At 43.5% G+C, this 8,243-nt stretch overlaps 1 pseudogene; it reads left to right on the forward strand.

Moving 5' to 3' along the window:
- Positions 1-2,365: 2,365 nt before the first annotated feature.
- Positions 2,366-2,483, forward strand: LOC126105076 (5S ribosomal RNA; annotated as a pseudogene).
- The last annotated feature ends 5,760 nt before the right edge of the window (positions 2,484-8,243 follow it).

Consider the following 8,243-nt stretch of genomic DNA (forward strand, 5'->3'; position numbering starts at 1 on the left):
GTTCGTGCTGGACGTGCAGACCGCGTGAGACGACGCTTCATCCAGTCCCAAACATGCTCAATGGGGGACAGATCCGGAGATTTTGCTGGCCAGGGTAGTTGACTTACACCTTCTAGAGCACGTTGGGTGGCATGGGATACATGCGGACGTGCATTGTCCTGTTGGAACAGCAAGTTCCCTTGCCGGTCTAGGAATGGTAGAACGATGGGTTCGATGACGGTTTGGATGTACTGTGCACTATTCAGTGTCCCCTCGACGATCACCAGTGGTGTACGGCCAGTATAGGAGATTGCTCCCCACACCATGATGCCGGGTGTTGGCCCTGTGTGCCTCGGTTGTATGCAGTGCTGATTGTGGCGCTCACCTGCACGGCGCCAAACACGCATACGACCATCATTGGCACCAAGGCAGACGCGACTCTCATCGCTGAAGACGGCACGTCTCCATTCGTCCCTCCATTCACGCCTGTCGCGACACCACTGGAGGCGGGCTGCACGATGTTGGGGCGTGAGCGGAAGACGGCCTAACGGTGTGCGGGACCGTAGCCCAGCTTCATGGAGACGGTTGCGAATGGTCCTCGCCGATACCCCAGGAGCAACAGTGTCCCTAATTTGCTGGGAAGTGGCGGTGCGGTCCCCTACGGCACTGCGTAGGATCCTACGGTCTTGGCGTGCATCCGTGCGTCGCTGCGGTCCGGTCCCAGGTTGACGGGCACGTGCACCTTCCGCCGACCACTGGCGACAACATCGATGTACTGTGGAGACCTCACGCCCCACGTGTTGAGTAATTCGGCGGTACGTCCACCCGGCCTCCCGCATGCCCACTATACGCCCTCGCTCAAAGTCCGTCAACTGCACATACGGTTCACGTCCACGCTGTCGCGGCATGCTACCAGTGTTAAAGACTGCTATGGAGCTCCGTATGCCACGGCAAACTGGCTGACACTGACGGCGGCGGTGCACAAATGCTGCGCAGCTAGCGCCATTCGACGGCCAACACCGCGGTTCCTGGTGTGTCCGCTGTGCCGTGCGTGTGATCATTGCTTGTACAGCCCTCTCGCAGTGTCCGGAGCAAGTATGGTGGGTCTGACACACCGGTGTCAATGTGTTCTTTTTTCCATTTCCAGGAGTGTATTTCATTTTGACTTGTTTACTGTTCCTTCAGTCTCTGAGCTCTCAACGTATCCTTGCTACTTTGCGAGTAGACAACGTAGTTAAACCACTCCAGAATGAGATTTTCACTCTGCAGCGGAGTGTGCGCTGATATGAAACTTCCTGGCAGATTAAAACTGTGTGCCCGACCGAGACTCGAACTCGGGACCTTTGCCTTTCGTGGGCAAGCGCTCTACCATCTGAGCTACCGAAGCACGACTCACGCCCGGTACTCACAGCTTTACTTCTGCCAGTATCTCGTCTCCTACCTTCCAAACTTTACAGAAGCTCTCCTGCGAACCTTGCAGAACTAGCACTCCTGAAAGAAAGGATATAGCGGAGACATGGCTTAGCCACAGCCTGGGGGATGTTTCCAGAATGAGATTTTCACTCTGCAGCGGAGTGTGCGCTGATATGAAACTTCCTGGCAGATTAAAACTGTGTGCCCGACCGAGACTCGAACTCGGGACCTTTGCCTTTCGTGGGCAAGCGCTCTACCATCTGAGCTACCGAAGCACGACTCACGCCCGGTACTCACAGCTTTACTTCTGCCAGTATCTCGTCTCCTACCTTCCAAACTTTACAGAAGCTCTCCTGCGAACCTTGCAGAACTAGCACTCCTGAAAGAAAGGATATAGCGGAGACATGGCTTAGCCACAGCCTGGGGGATGTTTCCAGAATGAGATTTTCACTCTGCAGCGGAGTGTGCGCTGATATGAAACTTAGTTAAACCACTAATTGTATGTGGGCAGGTCTGGGTTGAAGTTGCTAAATGGCTCCCCAGATCTTTGGCTTAATTACCAGAGAGCACCTACTATTTTAAAATGGTCAATTCCTTGTCGAACCTGTGAAAATAAAGGCAGTGCTCTATGTTTAACTACCTTGCTGTCAATGAGACATAAAACTTTAACAATCGGTAGCCTTTTTCTTTGTTTCTTCTCAATTTTATCACCACCTACATTACTGTTCTTTTAAAATGTCGTGGTTCAAACAAGTTAGTCCAGGATGTTTCTTTCTTCCTTTCTGTCAGATCAATTTGCCACTTCTTTAAACATTCCTTCGCTGAAGAGTATTTTACCTCACTTGTTCCAATTTATATTTTCAAATTTCTCCGTTCTCTTATCTCAAAAAATAATAGAACCTCGCAGTTAATCACGAACTCTATTCTGATATGTTCTCTGAATGCAGATAAAAGTCTAAGCATAAAGTACACTGCTAACGACCTTGCCGCAACGGTAACACCGGTTCCCGTCAGATCACCGAAGTTAAGCGCTGTCGGGCTGGGCTAGCATTCGGATGGGTGACCATCCGGTCTGCCGAGCGCTGTTGGCAAACGGGGTGCACTCAGCTCTTGTGAGGCAAACAGAGGAGCTACTTGATTGAGAAGTAGCGGCTCCGGTCTCGTAAACTGACATACGGCCGGGAGAGCGGTGTGCTGACCACACGCCCTCCATATCCGCATCCAGAGACTCCTGTGGGTGAGGATGACACGGCGGCCGGTCGGTTCCGTTGGGCCTTCAAAGGCCTGTTCGGATGGAGTTTAGTTTTAGTTTTTAAGTACACTATTTGGTCTTAACCTCTAAGTAAGGCAACTGAAAAGCTTCAAGATAATGTCATCGTCAGTCTTCATTTACTGTTTTTGGGAATGCCCTCTCTCTATCATCGTTGTTCTCCACTATGCTTGTGGAACTACAACTACCAGGTTCTGTCGCTCTTATTTGTGTTATTTTAAATTGTTTTATTGAAACGCCACATGTTATTGCTTCCAAATTTTTACACTGCATATACTCTAACGGCAGCTGTGCTTTTAATTTTATTTTCAACTTCCCATCACTTGAAAACATTTGTATATTATCCATCGCCGAGATAAGGAGTAGCTTTTTTCCCTTTTTTATGACACGTCAGTTGGATTCGTCGTTACGCAGCTACATTACCTGACGAATCTGTAGTGGCACATCACCCAACAGTGGAGGAAGAATGTGCCTGACAACAATGTGATACGTTGTTACCATTATCGTTATCGATAAGCTGCCATTTACGGTAAACCAAGGAGTTTCATCTAGTATAGCTGCATAGAATTTTTTTTATATTCGCTTGAAAGGTTTTATCCTCGTCCTGTATTATTTACGAGGGCATACTACAAATTAATGCCGCCGAATTTTTATGTGAAAACTTTTAAAGCTTTTCGAATAAAACAAAGTTAATTAACATTCTATATTTTTATTGTTCATGTCTACATATTTATTTCTCAACGTAGTCACCATGCCGACAAATATATTTCTCCCAATGAGAGGTCAATTAGTTGATACCGTCCCTGTCGAATCTTTGACTGCGTTGACTGTGCCACAACATCACCTGTACTTGCAGAGCTTCAACACTATCAAAGCGGAGTCCTCCAAGGTGTTCTTTAAGCTTTGGTAGTAGATGAAAATCTGATGGGGACAAGTGAGGATAGTGTGGAAGATGAGCAGTGACCTAGAACCCAAGGCGTCGCATTGTTGCAGATGCCCCAGCGTTCGTGTGTTGTCTGGCGTTGCTACGCTGAAGGAGTGGGGGTTCAATGTGTGGAAGAGCCCTTCGAATTCATTCTTACTATATTCTGAGGATTTCGCAGTACTTTGTAGAGTTCATGGTGGTGCTTTTAGGCATGAATTCCAAATGTCCCACATCTTGCTCATCCCAGAATACCGTGAGCGTGGCTTTGTCTCCTTTGTTATTTATTTACTTACGTCTTGAAATGTTTGAAGAACATATATTATACCATGGATGTTGGACAAAATTTTATTAATTTAAACATCGTTACATCGAATATTATTTGCTAGCGTCATTTTTATGATGTTTGTCTAAACATATTTTACAATAGGAAAATTCTTTACATGACCATTTTACTAAATTTTATTTTGTTTAACACTTAATACAGCGCAAATCAATACACTTAATTTGATACTTTTATTTTCTCGTATACACATATTTTCCAAGCGAAAGCTTCTTGGTACCAGTTGGGCAGTATATTTACAAAATTCAGTTTGCAATCTCATTATCCTCAGAATCTTTGTTTTGTTTCCGGAAAGTTATTATGCTGCGAGGGGAATTTCCCCAGAATGTAATGCTTTATCTTAAAAGGGAACGTATGCGAGCATAATAGGCCGCTCCATATGTTTCAACCCTTATGTTGTTTCATACAATTCTCATTGCTTGGGTCATTTTAGAGGGTTTATAATTTAAGAATGTGATGTGGGAATTCCATTTGAGATTGTCTTGTAAGTAAGTGCCAAGAAATTTTATTTCATTGCAAATGTTAATTTTTTTCCATAGACATATTTGGTTTTTGTGAATTTTTATTGTGCTGCTTTTGGAAGTGTATGGCAACTGCTTTTGGAGGGTCTATCAGTAGCTTATTCCTCACAAACCATCTTTTCATGTGTGACTTTAGCATACAGCTAAGAGCATTTTCATTCTCACCTCCAACCAATACACTGGTGTCGTCTGAAAATAAGACTGTTTCGGAGTGTCGAACATGTAGAGGGAAGACATTTATGAAAACTAAGAAGAGGAAGGGATCTAAAATTGAGCCCTTGTGGTTCACCAGAGGGCTAATGTGGAATATTTCGAATAATAAGTTTGTATTTAGTTTTTCTCCATGTGTTTGATCCCTGTTATCTGAGAGCGATTTTTTAAATAGGATTTCAGCCACCCTCTTGGAAAAACCACTTATTCTTTCTTAGAAGTATTTCATGATCTATTAGATCATAGGCTTTGGTTAAATCCAGGAAAATACCTCAAAAATTTCTCCTGCTATCCACTGCATTTAAAATACGATATAAGAGGGTGAAAGTGGCTGTTTCTGCACTACGCTGTGCCCTGAAACCATGCTGACATCCTCAGAAAATATTATTTTTTTAAAAAAAGTCGATTAATTGTAACAGCAATAAGTTTTCAGTGATTTCTGAAAAGCCGTATAGGAGCCCATAGTTGACCATCCACTGCTGATCACCCTTTATGTACAGGGGTACAACTTCTGCATTTTTTTAGCTACTGCAGGAAGATACGACTGGACAGTGAAGAATGGCATGTCTCAAACTTTTTTGACATCAGTGATCATTCGTGGTAGAAGTCCATTGATACTCTTGTTTTCGAGGTCAAAATGGTGAACCCAGATTTCATCACCTGTTGTAATTTTTTTAAGGAACCCACCACCCTCAGCATTCAAACCACAAAGGAAATTGTTGACAAATGTCCAATCTCCTTGTTCCACATCAGGAGCGAGCTTTCAAGTCACCCAAGGTGAACAGTTTTCTGTACTGCATTTCTGACCTGCATACCCTTTAATGATATGCCACACTTATCACAGAGCTGTGTCTGTGTTATCTGCCGATTTTCTCTCATCAATCTGATTCATGAACCATGAACCATGGACCTTACCGTTGGTGGGGAGGCTTGCGTGCCTCAACGATACAGATAGCCATACCGTAGGTGCAACCACAACGGAGGGGTATCTGTTGAGAGGCCAGACAAACGTGTGCTTCCTAAAGAGGGGCGGCAGCCTTTTCAGTAGTTGCAGGGGCAACAGTCTGGATGATTGACTGATCTGGCCCTGTAACACTAACCAAAATGGCCTTGCTGTTCTGGTACTGCGAACGGCTGAAAGCAAGGGGAAACTACAGCCGTAATTTTTCCCGAGGGCATGCAGCTTCACTGTATGATTAAATGACGATGGCGTCCTCTTGGGCAAAATATTCCGGAGGTAAAATAGTCCCCCATTCGGATCTCCGGGCGGGGACTACTCAAGAGGACGTCATTATCAGGAGAAAGAAAACTGGCGTTCTACGGATCGGAGCGTGGAATGTCAGATCCCTTAATCTGGCAGGTAGGTTAGAAAATTTAAAAAGGGAAATGGATAGGTTAAAGTTAGATATAGTAGGAATTAGTAAAGTTCGGTGGAAGGAGGAACAAGACTCCTGGTCAGGTGAATACAGGGTTATAAATACAAAATCAAATAGGGGTTATGCAGGTGTAGGTTTAATAATGAATAAAAAAAAATAGGAGTACGGGTAAGCTACTACAAACAGCATAGTGAACGCATTATTGTGGCCAAGATAGATACGAAGCCCACGCCTACTACAGTAGTACAAGTTCGTATGCCAACTAGATCTGCAGATGACGAAGAAATTGATGAAATGCATGATGAGATAAAAGAAATTATTCAGGTAGTGAAGAGAGACGAAAATTTAATAGTCATGGGTGACTGGAATTCGTCAGTAGGAAAATGGAGAGAAGGAAACATAGTAGGTGAATATGGATTGGGGATGAGAAACGAAAGAGGAAGCCGCCTGGTAGAATTTTGCGCAGAGCATAAATTAATCATAGCTAACACTTGGTTCAAGAATCATAAAAGAACGTTGTATACATGGAAGAACCCTGGAAATACTAAAAGGTATCAGATCGATTATATAATGGTAAGACAGAGATTTAGGAACCAGGTTTTAAATTGTAAGACATTTCCAGGGGCAGATGTGGACTCTGACCACAATCTATTGGTTATGAACTGTAGACTAAAACTGAAGAAACTGCAAAAAGGTGGGAAGTTAAGGACATGGTACCTGGATAAACTGAATGAACCAGAGGTTGTACAGAGTTTCAGGGAGAGCATAAGGGAACAATTGACAGTAATGGGGGAAAGAAATACAGTAGAAGAAGAATGGATAGCTTTGAGGGATGAAATAGTGAAGGCAGTACAGGATCAAATAGGTAAAAAGACGAGGGCTAGTAGAAACCCTTGGATAACAGAAGAAATATTGAATTTAATTGATGAAAGGAGAAAATATAAAAATGCAGTAAATGCAGCAGGCAAAAAGGAATACAAATGACTCAAAAATGAGATCGACAGGAAGTGCAAAATGGCTAAGCAGGGATGGCCAGAGGACAAATGTAAGGATGTAGAGGCTTATCTCACTAAGGGTAAGATAGATATTGCTTACAGGAAAATTAAAGAGACCTTTGGAGAAAGGAGAACCACTTGTATGAATATCAAGAGCTTTGATGGAAACCCAGTTCTAAGCAAAGAAGGGAAAGCAGGAAGGTGGAAGGAGTATATAGAAGGTCTACACAAGGGTGACGTACTTGAGGACAATATTATGGAAATGGAAGAGGATGTAGATGAAGATGAAATGGGACATATGATACTGCATAAAGAGTTTGACAGAGCACTGTAAGACCTGAGTCGAAACAAGGCCCCAGGAGTAGACAACATTCCATTAGAACTACTGACAGCCTTGGGAGAGCCAGTCCTGACAAAACTCTGCCATCTGGTGAGCAAGATGTATGAGACAGGCGAAATACCCTCAGACTTCAAGAAGAATATAATTCCAATCCCAAAGAAAGCAGGTGTTTACAGATGTGAAAATTAGCGAACTATCAGTTTAATAAGTCACAGCTGCAAAATACTAACGCGAATTCTTTACAGACGAATGGAAAAACTGATAGAAGCCGACGTCGGGGAAGATCAGTTTGGATTCCGTAGAAATGTTGGAACACCTGAGGCAATATTGACCCTACGACTTCTCTTAGAAGAAAGATTAAGGAAAGGCAAACCTACGGTTCTAGCATTTGTAGACGTAGAGGAAGCTTTTGACAATGTTGATTGGAATACTCTCTTTCAAATTCTGAAGGTGGCAGGGGTAAAATACAGGGAGCGAAAGGCTATTTACAATTTGTACAGAAAGCAGATGGCAGTTATAAGAGTCGAGGGGTATGAAAGGGAAGCAGTGGTTGGGAAGGGAGTGAGACAGAGCTGTAGTCTATCTCCGACGTTATTCAATCTGTATATTGAGCAAGCAATAAAGGAAACAAAAGAGAAATTCGGAGTAGGTATTAAAATCCATGGAGAAGAAATAAAAACTTTGAGGTTCGTCGATGACATTGTAATTCTGTCAGAGACACCAAAGGACTTGGAAGAGCAGCTGAACGGAATGGACAGTGTCTTGAAAGGAGGGTACAAGATGAACATCAACAAAATCAAAAAGAGGATAATGGAATGTAGTCGAATTAAGTCGCGTGATGCTGAGGGAATTAGATTAGGAAATGAGACACTGA

Source organism: Schistocerca cancellata, chromosome 1 (assembly GCF_023864275.1).
Source record: "Schistocerca cancellata isolate TAMUIC-IGC-003103 chromosome 1, iqSchCanc2.1, whole genome shotgun sequence".
Taxonomy (NCBI): Eukaryota; Metazoa; Arthropoda; class Insecta; order Orthoptera; family Acrididae; genus Schistocerca; species Schistocerca cancellata.